At 36.3% G+C, this 15,210-nt stretch overlaps 1 pseudogene; it reads left to right on the top strand.

Annotated features, from left to right (window-relative positions):
- Positions 14,292-15,005, top strand: LOC102190229 (annotated as a pseudogene).

Raw genomic sequence — 15,210 nt, 5'->3', positions numbered from 1 at the left:
AATTCAGCACCTATTAGTTCCTCATGTCTAGGAGTAAATGTCTCAAAGTTACAGTTTTTAAATTTTTTTTAAGAAAAGACTAGATATTCAATACAAGTAATCATAATCTATCCCAATAACTTAAGAAATGCAATGAGCAGAACAATTTTGAGGATCACAGCCTCAGCCTAGTCTATTACTTCTTCATATTTGATAATATTATCTTTGAATTGGCTCACAGCATTTAAAATTTTTTCAAACTATAATTAATAGTTTCTCACAAACTCTACTTTAAGAAAACAGGAGAAGATCAAGAAAATAATTGGGAAAATAATTTCAGCTAAGAAAGTTAACATTTCTTACAAATCTATAAAATTATGTCAGATTATTTATTGAATTTATCCATTTTATAAATAATGGGGAAGTCATAGCACTACTTATTAATAAGCTACAGACTTTCAAAATGTATTCTCTAAATCATTAATCACTAAATATGTTATTGGCAATGAATGTGGGAACATTTTATCCTACAAAGTAGTATTAAAGGTCAGAAAATTAAAGAGTTGATTTACAAGGTAGGAAACGTTTTTTTGAAAAAGTGTGTTTTATCTATATACAGATGATCCTTGAACAATACAAGTCTGACCCAGGTGTGGGTCCGATTGTACATGGATTTTTAAAAATACTAAATATTCTGGTGCTGCACGACCCACGGCTGGTTGAATCTGAGAATGCAGACTGCTGATATTGAGGAAACATGTATGTAAAGAAAACATCAGCATGGAGGGTTAGTTATAAGGTATGCATGGATTTTTAAAACTGAATAGAGAGGGTTGAAGCCCTCACTCCCACATTGTTCAAAGGTCAATGTAATTTAAAAGACTAACTTAAAAAGAAAAATGTATGTTAGAACAGCATAGATCTGACAGGAACAAAGTATAATTCAAGACAAAATTGTTAAAACACTCTGAAAACAGAAAAACTTAGAAATACTATTTTATATTTTACTTAGGAGGAATTAATTAAATCATGCCATTAAACTGGATGGAAATAGGGGCTTCCCTGGTGACTCAGTGGTAAGGAGTCTACCTGCCAACACAGGAGACACCGGGTTCAATCCCTGATCCTAGAGATCCCACTTACCTTGAGGCAACTGGGCCCATGTGGCACAATTATGCTTTGGAGTCACAAGTACTCAGCAATGAGAAGGCCACTGTAATAAGAAGCCTACACACCACAACCAGAAAGTGGCCACCACTCTCTGCAACTGGAGAAAAGCCTGTGCAGCAGCAAGGACCCCACACAGCCAAGAATAAATAAATAAAATTAATTTTCTAAACCTGCATGGAAATAAATGCAGTAATAAAAAAGTTTCTGAAATATTATAGGACCAATACAATACAGAAAACTAAGTCAGTTACATGGCCAATACAAAAGCTTAATGTCAATTATGTATGCTTTTAAAATTATTTTTGAAGAAAAATATATTAAAATGTAAATTTTTAGTAATTGCAACACATAAACATGTAATCTGCAGAAGAAAGAATGGCATAAGAGAAATTAACCCCACAGACTAATCACAAAATACAATTTTTTGTGTGTAATTTCTATAGCTCTATCTAGAAAATGATACTGTTTAATTGTTAAGATTCTGAAATATGAAAAAAATGAAATTTAAAAATAGCAAATAAAAGAAACATTAAAAATAGAAAAAAATTTTTTTAAATCTATGAAAAGCTTGTCAAAAACATCTATGGAGAAAGGATAAATATAATCTAGACAAACTCATGGGCGTTTTAAATTCCAAAACTATGGAGGATCAGGTTTTTTCAATGAATAATTTGAGACCAAATATGAATTATAATATTTTGACCTAGTACTGTACATTCAATTCTACTTAAAACCTCATTTAAAGTAGATTGAAAGTAGTTCTAGGGCTTCCCTGGTGGTTCAGAGGTAAACAATCTGCCTGCCAATGCAAGAGACATGGGTTTGACCCTTGGTCCAGGAAGATCCTACATGCTTTGGAGCAAAAGCCCAAGCACCACAACTACTGAGCCTGTACCCTTGAGCCGTGGAACTGCAACTACTGAGCCCACAGGATGCAACTACTGAAGCCCACACTCTAGAACCTGTGCACCACAACAAGAGAAGCCACCACAATGAGAACCCCACTCACTGCAAAGAAGAGTAGCGCCAGCTCGCTGCAACTAGAGAAAAGCCTGTGTAGCCGTGAAGACCCTGCACAGCCAAAATAAATAAATAAAATTTTTTAAAAATATAGTTTTAGTTTTTTGAGAAGCCTCCATACTGTTTTCCACAATGGTTGTACCAATTTACATTCCCTGCAACAACATACAAGGGTTCCCTTCTCTTCACACACATATCAGTTCACTTCAGTTCAGTCACTCAGTCATGTCCAATTCTTTGTGACCCCATGAATCACAGCATGCCAGGCCTCCCTGTCCATCACCAACTTCCGGGGTTCACTCAAACTCAGGTCCATCGAGTCGGTGATGCCATCCAGCCATCTCATCCTGTCGTCTCCCCTTCCTCCTGCCCCCAATCCCTCCCAGCATCAGAGTCTTTTCCAATAAGTCAACTCTTTGCATGAGGTGGCCAAAGTACTGGAGTTTCAGCTTTAGCATCATTCCTTCCAAAGAACACCCAGGACTGATCTCCTTTAGAATGGACTGGTTGGATCTCCTTGTAGTCCAAAGGACTCTCAAGAGTCTTCTCCAACACCACTGTTCAAAAACATCAATTCTTCGGTGCTCAGCCTTCTTCATAGGCCAACTCTCACATCCATACATGACCACTGGAAAAACCATAGCCTTGACTAGACAGACCTTTGTTGGCAAAGTAATATCTCTGCTTTTCAATATGCGGTTGGTCATAAATTTTCTTCCAAGGATACTTGTAAATATTTGCAATTTGTGGTCTTTTTGATGATAGCCATCCTTATAGGTGTGTGGTAATATCCCATTTTGATTTTCATTTGCATCTCCCTGATGATTAGTGCTGTTGAGCATCTTCTTTATTTCCCATGCCTGTTGGTCACCTGCATTTCCTCTTTGGAAAAAATGTCAGTTCTTCTATTTTTTAATCAGGTTTTTTTTTCTTTTTGATTTTGAGTTTTACAAGCTGTTTATATATGTTAGATATTAATACCTGATTGGTCATGGCATTTGTAGATATTTTCTCCCATTTAGTATGTTGTCTTTTTGTATTGCTGATGGTTTCCTGTGCTGTACAAAAGCTTTTAAATCTAATTAAATCCCATTTGATTATTTTTTGGTTTTATTTCCATTATTCTAGGAGACAGATCCAAACAAACTGCTGTGATATATGTCAAAGAGTATTCTGTGTTATGTTTTCCCCTGTTTTATAGTATCCAATCTTGCATTTAGGTCTTTAATCCACTTTTGCTTCTTTTTATAGGCTGAAGAAATTGATGTCTATCTTGTACTTATGAAAATAAAGATTTTAAATTGGGAAGTAACATGATCAGATCTCTGTTTTAGATAAACAATTCTATTAGTGTAGAGGGTTGATTAGAACAGCTGAGTAAGGAAAGTGGAAGCAAATAACCCTAATAAGAAACTATTGTATTCTTCAGTCATCCACTCTTTATAGAGACCCTGCTATGACTAGAATAGATACTGTGGCTACTACAGGAAACACAGCACTTACATTCCAATGAAGAAACAAATGATAAATTAGTTAAAAAGGTTTAAATGAGTTATTAATGATTTGTTATAACACTGTGAAGGAATTAAACAGGGTACAACACAACTACAAAGTGAAGGCTCTTTAAATAGGGTGTCAGGAGAGCCGCTCTGAGTAGGTGACACTTAAGCTGACATCTGACAGAGCACAGAACTCTAATGAATGCAAGGTCATTAGGGAGAAGAGAAAATATTTTGGAGATGTTTGAGCAAGTGCATTAAAAAGACTTGTTAACAAACCGGATATGGGGATTTAAGGATTATTCTAAAGTTTCAGGTTGAAGCAACTGGCTATCTGGCAGTGTTAATACTAAGATAGGAAATACTGTCAGATGTGAGTTAGAACTGTTGAGGTAACTGCTATTGGAGATGCCCAGTTGGTTATTTTTAGTTCTTTTATCATATTTCACAGTCCTCCCATGAACAGTTCACATATTCAAGGGAACAGATTTCTCTATGACGTTGAGGAAAGGGTATGAAGGGAATAACTAGAAGACATAGCTAGCCTAGAAACAAATATAAGCATACAAAATAATTCAGAATAAATATTTACACTAAGTGTTCCACTAGAAAGCAGGCTCTGAAGGAAACAAATTTTTCCTAACATTTTATTGGGAAATACAATCCCAGGGAAGCATGAACACTGGGAAAATGGAATAGAGTAGAGATGTCTGTGCGTGTGCGCGTGTGTGTGCATGTGTGTGTGTGCACGTGCACGCACGTGTGTGTGTGTGTTAGTCACTCAGTTGTCTCTGACTCTGCAACCCCATGGACTATAACCCACCAGGCACCTCTGTCCATGGGGTTTATCTAGGCAAGAATACTGGAGCAGGTTGCCGTTCTCCAGAAGATGCCCTTCTCCAGGGGATCTTCCTAACTCAGGGATCAAACCCGGGTCTCCCACACTGGAGGCAGATTCTTTACCATCTAAACCACCAGTGAAGCCCTAGTAGGCGATGAGATAGGACAAAATAAGGCAGAGTGTTATGGATTGGGATACAGCTTTATGTAAACTGATGCCTGGGTCATGTAAGACATCTTTAGAAAGATCACATAAAGCTACTCTGCCTTTAAAAGGAGGGAGAAGAGAGAATTTATCCACTCACTCCCATCCCCCTTCAGTCAAAGTTCCATCTTTTATGAATTAGCCCCTTACACTTCCAAGCTGCACATGTGTGGTGCTTAGTGAAATGGAGAGCTGCAACCCATATCTTGAAAATCAGTGGCAACGTGGAACATAGAAACAGGAAGTAAGAGGAAGTTGTAGCCAGGTATTAAAGGGGTATCAGGGGCAGCAGGCACAGTAGGAATGTCAGTCTAAAGCAGAAGCAGCTGCCACAGCAGCAACCTGGCTCTAGGCCAGTGAGACACAGCAAGTCACTACTGTAAGTTGAAAGCAGGGCAGGTGAGCAGGCCTGAGGTGGTGTATAAACTGAATCCAAGGCACAGTGAAAGATGGTGAGGGGCAGAAGCAGGGGTAGACAAAGAGGTCTACCCTCATTGACACATAGGAGGAGATAAGGCCAGATCATTTTAACCTTAAGAACACTGGTTTCACTCTTAGTAAAAAGGGCAGCTATTGCTATCCTGCTGTTTGAAAAGATGTCTCTGCTGGTTGTGTTGAAAATAGCCTCTCAGAAGCAAGTGTATACATAAGACAATCAGGAAAGCAGAAATCCAGAACTTGTGATGGTGTTTTGAACCAGAGGAGTAGCTTGGTAGAAAGCAGTGACAGGTTTGGATATATTTTAAATGTAGAGCCCACAGGATTTCCTTGCTTCACACTTCTCAAAAACACAAATTTCCAGTAGATTAAGAAGCTAGCTTTTAAAACTGTTAAAACTAAAATTTAAAAAAGCATTAGAAGGAAATACAGTCAAAAATAGGGAAGATAACTTTTTATGATTCAAAATTCATAAACAGATCAACATTAAAATAAATAAAATGAACAGACAAGCAAAGTCAAGTAGAAAATATGTGTAATACATAAGACAGAGTTTAGTGCTTAGAATATATTAAATAGCCTTATAAATTCAACAGGAAAAAGGCAAACAATTCAACAGAAAAGTGGGCAAAATATACATGAAGAATATTCACAAAAAATGAAACAATAGCAATATATATACAAAAAAGCACTCAACCTTGTTGGTTAGCAGGGAAAAAATAAATAAATAAATAAAACATGAAATGTCAGTTTTTATCCATCAGGTTGAAAAAAAGAAACGTTGAAACATTCATGGATTGGACAAACATGATAATGGGGTGTTCATATACTGTACAGGGAAGTATATAATTGGCCAATGCATTGAAAAGCACATACTGATAAAATACAGTAAAATGTAAAATACCTATCATCTCAACCCAGCAAGTCTACTGAATAGCTATTCTAGAGAAATATTCTCATATCACTAAAAAAGTGTATGCAAGATACTCATTATATTATTGAAAAATAAGTTTCACAAATTTTTACCAACAAAAGACTAGATAAACCTCTGAAGCATACATACCAGGTAAAAGAATAAAGTATATCCATAGGTCCTGACATGGAAAAATATCCAATATATAACTTACCCAAAAAAGGAAATTTCCAAAAACACACAACATTTGCATGATAATAGGATGTGATGACTATCTGAGTAGAAATTTTCTGAGTCCACACAGTTGTGAGGTTAGATAGGGAAAAATAAAGTAATTATTAATTATGGTATTAAAGTGGCCTTTTTGAATAGCTTAACTATTAGTTCCTAAGCCTAAGTGAATTATATATTCCTACATGTCATACTGCATTATTTGTCAGTCTCTTATTATCAGGTATTACTTCAAATAATACAATAAAAATGCAGTGCAAGTCAATTATAATGTAAAAATGAAAGTCATACAAAAAATATAGAATGCCATGAAATCAGTAAAAGTGACTTTGGGAACTACACAAGTCACAGAGCAGACCATTTGATCAGTCCAGTTAACAATTAAAGAAAAGAAAATGAAGCAAGGGAACAAGAAAAATGATTTAAACAATATTGTTTTAAAATCAAAATGTTTAGCAAACAGAGCTTGCATATTTTAGCAAAAACTCCCTGCTTTAGAACCCTGTTGCAAAAGTTAGACATGAAGCAAGTTACTTCATATTGTGTTTTTACATAATTTTGTCAGAAAAAAATTACAGCAAAACACTCTAGATTCATACTTTGGGAAGGCCAAGAAATAAAGCAATTAAAATGATGTCCCTGCCAATATAGAGGAACTGTGGCTCCTGAGGCATGCTGGATGCAGAGAAACTGAAGATGTAGTCGACCAGATTTTGGAAATAACTACAACAGGAGGTCTGAAAAACAAAAAGGTCATTTTCATCTCATCAGTCCTAGTTGAAGAGATCAAGCCCTGAGCCTTTGGAGTGGGAGCACTGACTCCAAGACCGTAGACTACCAGAGAACTAACCATAGGGAGTATCAAATAGTGAGAACTCACACAAAGGAAACCACTTGAATATAAGACCTGGCATCACCCAACCACCAGTAGCACCCTGTGCAGGATGCCTCATTTAAACAACAAACAAAACGAAAATACAAACCCAATCATCAGCAGGATTACCAGCTCACTCAGCCTTGTCCATCAGAGGGGAAAAAAAACAACTCAGCTCAAATCTCACCCTATATGAAGCTTACACAAACCACTGGACCAACCTTACGAGTGCAGAAACCAAAAGAAAGAGAGAATTCAACCTTGAAGCCTGGGAAAAGAAGACCTCAAACACAATAAGTCTTTTTTAAAAAATGAAAAGGCAGAGAAATACTACACAAATGAAGGAACAAACTAGAAACACAGAAGTCCAAATAAATGAAGAGGAAATAGGCAAACTACCTGAAAAATAATTCAGAATAATGATAGTAAAGATGATCACAAACTTGAAAACAAAGGGGAGAAAATACAATAATCAATTAACAAAGACCTAGAAGAATTAAAGAATAAACATACAGAGATAAACAACACAATTACTGAAATTAAAATACTCTAGAAGGAATCAATAGTAGGATATCTGAAACAGAAGAATGAATCAGTGAGCTGAAAGATAAAATGGTGGAAATAACTTCTGAAGAGTAGAATAAAGTAAAAAGAATGAAAAGAACTGAGGACTGTCTCAGAGACCTCTGGAACCATATCAAATGTACCAACATTCAAATTATAGGGGTCCGAGAAGAAGAAGAGAAAAAGAAAGGATATGAGATAATTCTAGAAGAGATTATAGTTGAAACTTTCCCCAACATGGAAAAGGAAATAGTCAATCAGGTCCAAGAGGCACAAAGAGTCCTATACAGGATAAACCTAAGGAGAAACACACCAAGACACATACTAATCAAACTGGCAAAGACTAAACACAAAGAAAAAAATATAAAAGCAGCAAGGGAAAAGCAACAAGTAACATACAAGGGAAACCCCATTTGTTTAACAGCTGATCTTTCAGCAGAAACTCTGAAGGTCAGAAAGGAAAGGCAAGATATATTTAAAGTACTGAAAGGGAAAAATCTACAACCAAGATTATTGCACTCAGAAAGGATCTCATTCAAAATTGATGGAGAAATAAAAAGCTTTTCAGACAAGCAAAAGTTAAGCGGATTCAGTACCATCAAACCAGGTATACAACAAATGTTAAAGGGACTTATATAGTCAAGAAATACAAGAGAAGAAAAAAAGATCTACAAAATCAACCCCAAACAATTAAGAAAATGGCAATAGGAACATATATATCAATAAATACTTTAACTGTAAATGGATTAAATGCTCCAACTGAAAGACACACTGACTGAATAGATACAAAAACAAGACCCATATACATGCTGTCTACAAGAAACCCACTTCAGACCTAAAGAAACATATACACTGAAAGTGAGAGGATGGAAAAATATATTCCATGCAAATGGAAAGCAAAAGAAAGCTGGAGTGGCAATCCTCATATCAGACAAAATTAAAGAATATTACAAGAGATAAGAAAGGACACTACATAATTATCAAGGGATCAATCCAAGAGGAAGACATAACAATTGTAAATATCTTGGCACCCAACATAGGAACACCTCAATACATAAGACAAACAGTAACAGACATAAAAGGAGAAATTAACAGTAACACAATAATAGTAGAAGACTTTAACACCCCACTCACACCAATGGACAGATCATCAAAAGAGAAAATTAATAAGGAAACACAAGTCTTAAATGATACATTAGATGAGATCTCATTGATATCTTCAGGGCATTCCATCCACATGCAGGAGAATACACAGTCTTCTCAAGTGCACATGGAACATTCTCCAGGATAGACCCCATCTTGGGTCACAAAACAAACCTCAGTAAATTTAAGAAAATTGAAATCGTATCAAGCATCTTCTCCGACCATAACGCTATGAGACTAGATATCAATTACAAGAAAAAAATGTAAAACACAAACACATGGAAATTAAACAATATGTTTCTAAACAAACAACAGGTTACTGAAGAAATCAAAAGGGAAATTAAAAAATTTCTAGAAACAAATGGCAATGAAAACACAACAACTCAAAACCTATGGGATGCAGCAAAAGCAGTTCTAAGAGGGGAGTTTATAGGAATACAACCCTACCTCAAGAAACAAGAAAAACATAGAATAGACAACCTAACTTTACAGCTAAAACAACTGGAAAGAGAAGAACAAAAACACCCCAAGATTAGTAGAAGGAAAGAAATCATAAAGATCGGAGCAGAAATAAATGAAAAAGAAATGAAATAAACAGTAGTAAAGATTAATAAAACTAAAAGCTGGTTCTTTGAGAAGATAAACAAAATTGACAAACCTTTAGCCAGACTCACCAAGAAAAAAAGAAGAATCAAATCAACAAAATTAGAAATGAAAAAGGAGAGGTTACAACAGACAATGCAGAAATACAAAGGATTAAAAGAGTCTATTATGAACAACTATATGGCAATAACATGGATAACATGAAAGAAATGGACAGATTCTTAGAAAAGTCAATCTTCCAAGACTGAACCAGGAAGAAATAGAAATTATGAATAACTCTATTACAAGCACTGAAATTGAAGCCGTGATCAAAAATCTCTCAAAAAACCAAAGCCCAGGACCAGATGGCTTCATAGAATTCTATCAAGCATTTAGAGAAGAGCTAATGCTTATCCTTCTAAAACTTTTTCAAAAATTTGCAGAGGAAGGAACACTTCCAAACTCATTCTATGAGGCCACCATCACCTTGATACCCAAACCAGACAAAGACAACACAAAAAAAGAAAATTACAGGCCAGTTGTCACTGATGAACATAGATGCAAAAATCCTCAACAAAATTTTAGCAAACAGAATTCAGCAACTCATCAAAAGGCTCATACACCATGATCAAGTTGGGTTTATTCCAGGGATGCAAGGATTCTTCAATATTTGCAAATCAATCAATGTCATACACCATATTAACAAGTTGAAAGATAAAATCCATATGATAATCTCAGTAGATGCAGAAAAAGCCTTCGACAAATTCAGCACCCATTTGTGAATAAAACTCTTCAAAAAATGGGCATAGAATGAACTTACTTCAACATAGTAAAGGCCGTATAGGACAAGCCTACAGCAAACATTATTTTCAATGGTGAAAAACTGAAAGCATTCCCCCTAAGATCAGGAATAAGACAAAGGTGTCCACTTTTCCCACTATTATTCAACACAGTCCTGGAAGTACTAGCTACAGCAGTCAGAGAAGAAAAAGAAATAAAAGGAATCCAGATTGGAAAAGAAGTAAAACTCTCACCGTTTGCAGATGACATGATACTGTACATAGAAAAGCCCAAAGATAGTATCAGAAAATTACTAGAGCTAATCAGTGAATTTACCAAAGTTACAAGATACAATATCAATACACAGAAATCACTTACATTTCTATATACTAACAATGAAAAATCAGGAAAAAAAATGAATCAATCAATCCCATTCACCATTGCAACAAAAAGAATTAAATATCTCAGAATAAACTTACCTAGGGACTGACTGGAAAAGGTCAGTTTTCATTCCAATTCCAAAGAAAGGCAATGCCAAAGAATGCTCAAACTACCACACAATTGCACTCATCTCACATGCTAGTAAAGTAATGATCAAAATTCTCCAATCCAGGCTTCAGCAGTACATGAACCATGAACTTCCAATTGTTCAAGCTGGTTTTAGAAAAGGCAGAGGAACCAGAGATCAAATTGCCAACATCTGATGGATCATCGAAAAAGTGAGAAAGTTCCAGAAAAACATCTATTTCTGCTTTATTGACTATGCCAAAGCCTTTGACTGTGTGGATCACAATAAACTGTGGAAAATTCTGAGAGAGATGGGAATACCAGACCACCTGACCTGCCTCTTAAGAAACCTATATGCAGTCAGGAAGCAACAGTTAGAAATAGATGTGGAACAGACTGGTTCCAAATAGGAAAAGGAGTATATTGTCACCCTGCTTATTTAACTTATATACAGAGTACATCATAAGAAACGCTGGGCTGCAAGAAGCACAAGCTGGAATCAAGATTGCTGTTGGAAATATCAATAACCTCAGATATGCAGATGACACCACCCTTATGGCAGAAAGTGAAGAGGAGCTCAAAAGCCGCTTGATGAAAGTGAAAGAGGAGAGCGAAAAAGCTGGCTTAAAGCTCAACGTTCAGAAAATGAAGATCATGGCATCTGGTCCCATCACTTATGGGAAATAGATAGGGAAACAGTGGAAACAGTGTCAGACTTTATTTTTGGGGGGCTCCAAAATCACTGCAGATGGTGACTGCAGCCATGAAATTAACAGACACTTACTCCTTGGAAGGAAAGTTATGACCAACCTAGATAGTATATTCAAAAGCAGAGACATTACTTTGCCAACAAAGGTCCATCTAGTCAAGGCTATGGTTTTTCCAGTGGTCATGTATGGATGTGAGAGTTGGACTGTGAAGAAAGCTGAGCACCAAAGAATTGATGCTTTTGAACTGTGGTGTTGGAGAAGACTCTTGAGAGTCCTTTGGACTGCAAGGAGATCCAACTAGTCCATTCTAAGGAAGATCAGTCCAGAGGATGAGATGGCTGGATGGCATCACTGACTCGATGGACATGAGTTTGAGTGAACTCCAGGAGTTGGTGATGGACAGGGAGGCCTGGCATGCTGTGATTCATGGGGTCGCAAAGGGTCAGACACGACTGAGCGACTGAACTGAACTCAAGGACACAAAAGAACTGTAAAGAACTGTACAGAACTGTACAGAAAATTACAAGACACTGATGAAAGAAATCAAAGATGACATAAACAGATGGAGAGATATTCCATGTTCCTGTGTAGGAAGAATCAATATCATGAAAATGACTATACTAACAAATGTAATCCACAGATTCAATGCAATCCCTATCAAATTATCAGTGACATTTTTCAAAGAACTATAACAAAAAGTTTCACAGTTCATATGGAAAGACAAAAGATCCCGAATAGCCAAAGCAGTCATGATAAAGAAGAATGGACCTGGAGGAATCAACCTTCCTGACTTCAGATTATACTACAAAGGTACCGTCATCAAGACAGTATGGTACTGGCACCAAAACAGAAATATGGACGAATTAAACAAGATAGAAAGCCCAGAAATAAATCCATGCACTTGTGGATATCTTATTTTTGACAAAGGAGGCAAGAATATACAATGGGGCAAAGATAGCTTCTTCAATAAATGGTTCTGGGAAAACTGGACAGCTACATGCAAAAGAATGAAATTAGAATACTCCCTAACACCATTCCCAAATGTAAACTGAAAATGGATTAAAGACCAAAATGTAAGACCAGAAAGTATAAAATTCTTAGAGGAAAACATAGGCAGAATACTCAATGATATAAATCAAAGCAGGATCCTCAATGACCCACCTCCTAGAGTAATGGAAATAAAAACAAGTAAACAAGCGGGACCTGATTAAACTTAAAAGCTTTTGCACAGCACAGGAAACTATAAGATGAAAAGACAACCCTCAGAATAGGAGAAAATAACAGCAAGTGAAACAAGTGACAAAGGATTCATTTCCAAAATACACAAGCAGCTCATACAACTCAATAGCAGAAAAACAAACAACCCAATCAAAAAGCAGGAAAAAGACTTAAACAGACATTTCTCCAAAGAAGATATACAGATGGCTAACAAACACATGAAAAGATGCTCAACATCACTCATTATTAGAGAAATGCTAATCAAAACTACAATGAAATATCTCCTCACACCAGTCAGAATGGTCATCATCAAAAAGTCTATAAACGATAAATGCTGGAGAGGATGTGGAGAAAAGGCAACACTCTTGCACCACTGGTGGGAATGTACATTGATACAGCCATTATGGAAGATGGTATGTAGAGTTGTTAAAAAAAACTAGGCATAAAACCATCATATGACCCAGCAATTCCACTCCTAGGCATATACCCTGAGGAAACCAAATTGAAAAAGACACATGTATCCCATTATTCACTGCAGCACTATTTACAATAGCTAGAACATGGAAGCAACCTAGATCTCCAATGACAAATGAATGGATAAAGAAGTTGTGGTACATATACACAATGGAATATTACTCAGCCATAAAAAGGAACACACTTGAGTCAGTTCTAATGAGGTGGATGAATCTAGAGCCTATTATAAAGAGTGAAGTAAGTCAGAAAGAGAAAGATATTGTATTCTAACACATATCTACAGAATCTAGAAAAATGGTACTGAAGAATTTATTTACAGGGCAGCAATGGTGAAACAGGCATAGAGAATAGACTTATAGACATGGGGAGAGGGGAGGAGAGGGTGAGATGTATGGAAAGAGTAACATGGAAACTTACATTACTATATGTAAAATAGATAGCCACTGGAAATTTTCTGTATAGCTTAGGGAACTCAAACAGGGGCTCTGTATCATTCTAGAGGGGTGGAATGGGGAAGGAGTTGGGAGGGAGCCTCAAAGGGGAGGGGATATTTGTATACCTATGGCTTATTCATTTTGAGGTTTGATAGAAAACAACAAAATTCTGTAAAGTGATTACCCTTCAATTAAAATATAAATTAATTTTAAAAATGAAATAAAATTAATGATCCCAAAAATTATATCCCTTATTTTGATAAAATTAAGAAAAATATTTATTCTTTAATTTTTAATTATTTTCAAGATAAAATGCCAACAAAACCTTTCCCCTCCATTTACAATGAAATGTCCTTTTTCTTTAAAGAATTTATATTGAATGACATCTTGTACAAATTGTATTCAATCAATAGATAACATGTCCCAAATATCTTGGTGCTGCTTTAAACTTTGATAACTTTGATAAACTTTGATGCATAAACTTTACAAACTTACCCAAAAAAACTCATTTGAAAATTTATTCATTTACATTTTCTATATATGCATTTAATTCTGCAGAAGGCAAGTCAGAGTGATGAGATATGGAGGGTGGGGAGTGATGGGGGATGAGAATTTTGATCATATATCATGGGTGATCAGATAGCATGTGTAGGGGAAATGTTTCTAAACTGACTCAGGAAGATTCTTGCTTAAAACATGACTCTACAAGGATGGTGACTAAAGCCCAAGGTTGAGGCACAGTCCAGAAAAGACCTCAGAAACACCTGACTACAGTTTGGTCAAGGAGAGTATCTTTGTCACTCTGAAGTTCTTTTAGGGGAAAAAAGAAATGTTTACAATTAGTCAAAACAAAATTTTAATTTAAAGATAGTCTCCAGGTTCAGCTCTGGCACAGCAGAACAGGAATCATCCACATTCCACTAGCTTCTTGGACCTTAGCTGACATCCAGAGCACCTTCATTGCCATCAGATGGTATGCACTGAGGCCTTATGGGCAAGATCATCAAGGTCTTTGAGCAAGGATTCTATATTGTGGCCATGATGTTCCTTCAGGTCTCTAATGAACACTTTGAGCAGCAATATGTTGCCTTGAAAGACTGCTCATTCTTCCCAGGGCTAGAAAAGTGCATGGACTCAAGATCAGTTGTGGCCATGGTCTGGAAGGGCCTGGATATGGTTAAGTCAGGGAAGGCTGATATTTGGAGAGACAACCCAGCAGACTCAAAGTTGGGCACCATTCTCGGGACCTCTGCACTCAAGTTGGCAGGAACATCATTTTTGGTAGTAATTCAGTAGAAAGTCCTGAAAAAGAAACCAGCCTATGGTTTCAGCTGGAAGAACTGGTTGATGCCATGTCTTGTGCTTATGACTAGATCCATGAAAAAGAGGTGAACAAAGCAGCAGCCTCCTTGGGCACCACTTAATGTGTCCCTGGATACAGCTCGTCTTACTTAGATGCATTAGGATTGACCATTCTTCTTTAAAGCTAGTTTACCAATAAAACTTTTGGAAACTGGAGGAAAAAAAGAACTACGGAACATTTTAGCAATAGGGAAACAGATCAATTTAAGTTTATTTTTAGATTTATAAATATACATGAACAGACAAAGAAAGAATAGCACCCAGAAC

Source organism: Capra hircus, chromosome 9, assembly GCF_001704415.2.
Source record: "Capra hircus breed San Clemente chromosome 9, ASM170441v1, whole genome shotgun sequence".
NCBI lineage: Eukaryota > Metazoa > Chordata > Mammalia > Artiodactyla > Bovidae > Capra > Capra hircus.
Note: the sequence above shows the minus strand (reverse complement) of the source record. Positions and strands in the feature narration are given on the sequence as shown.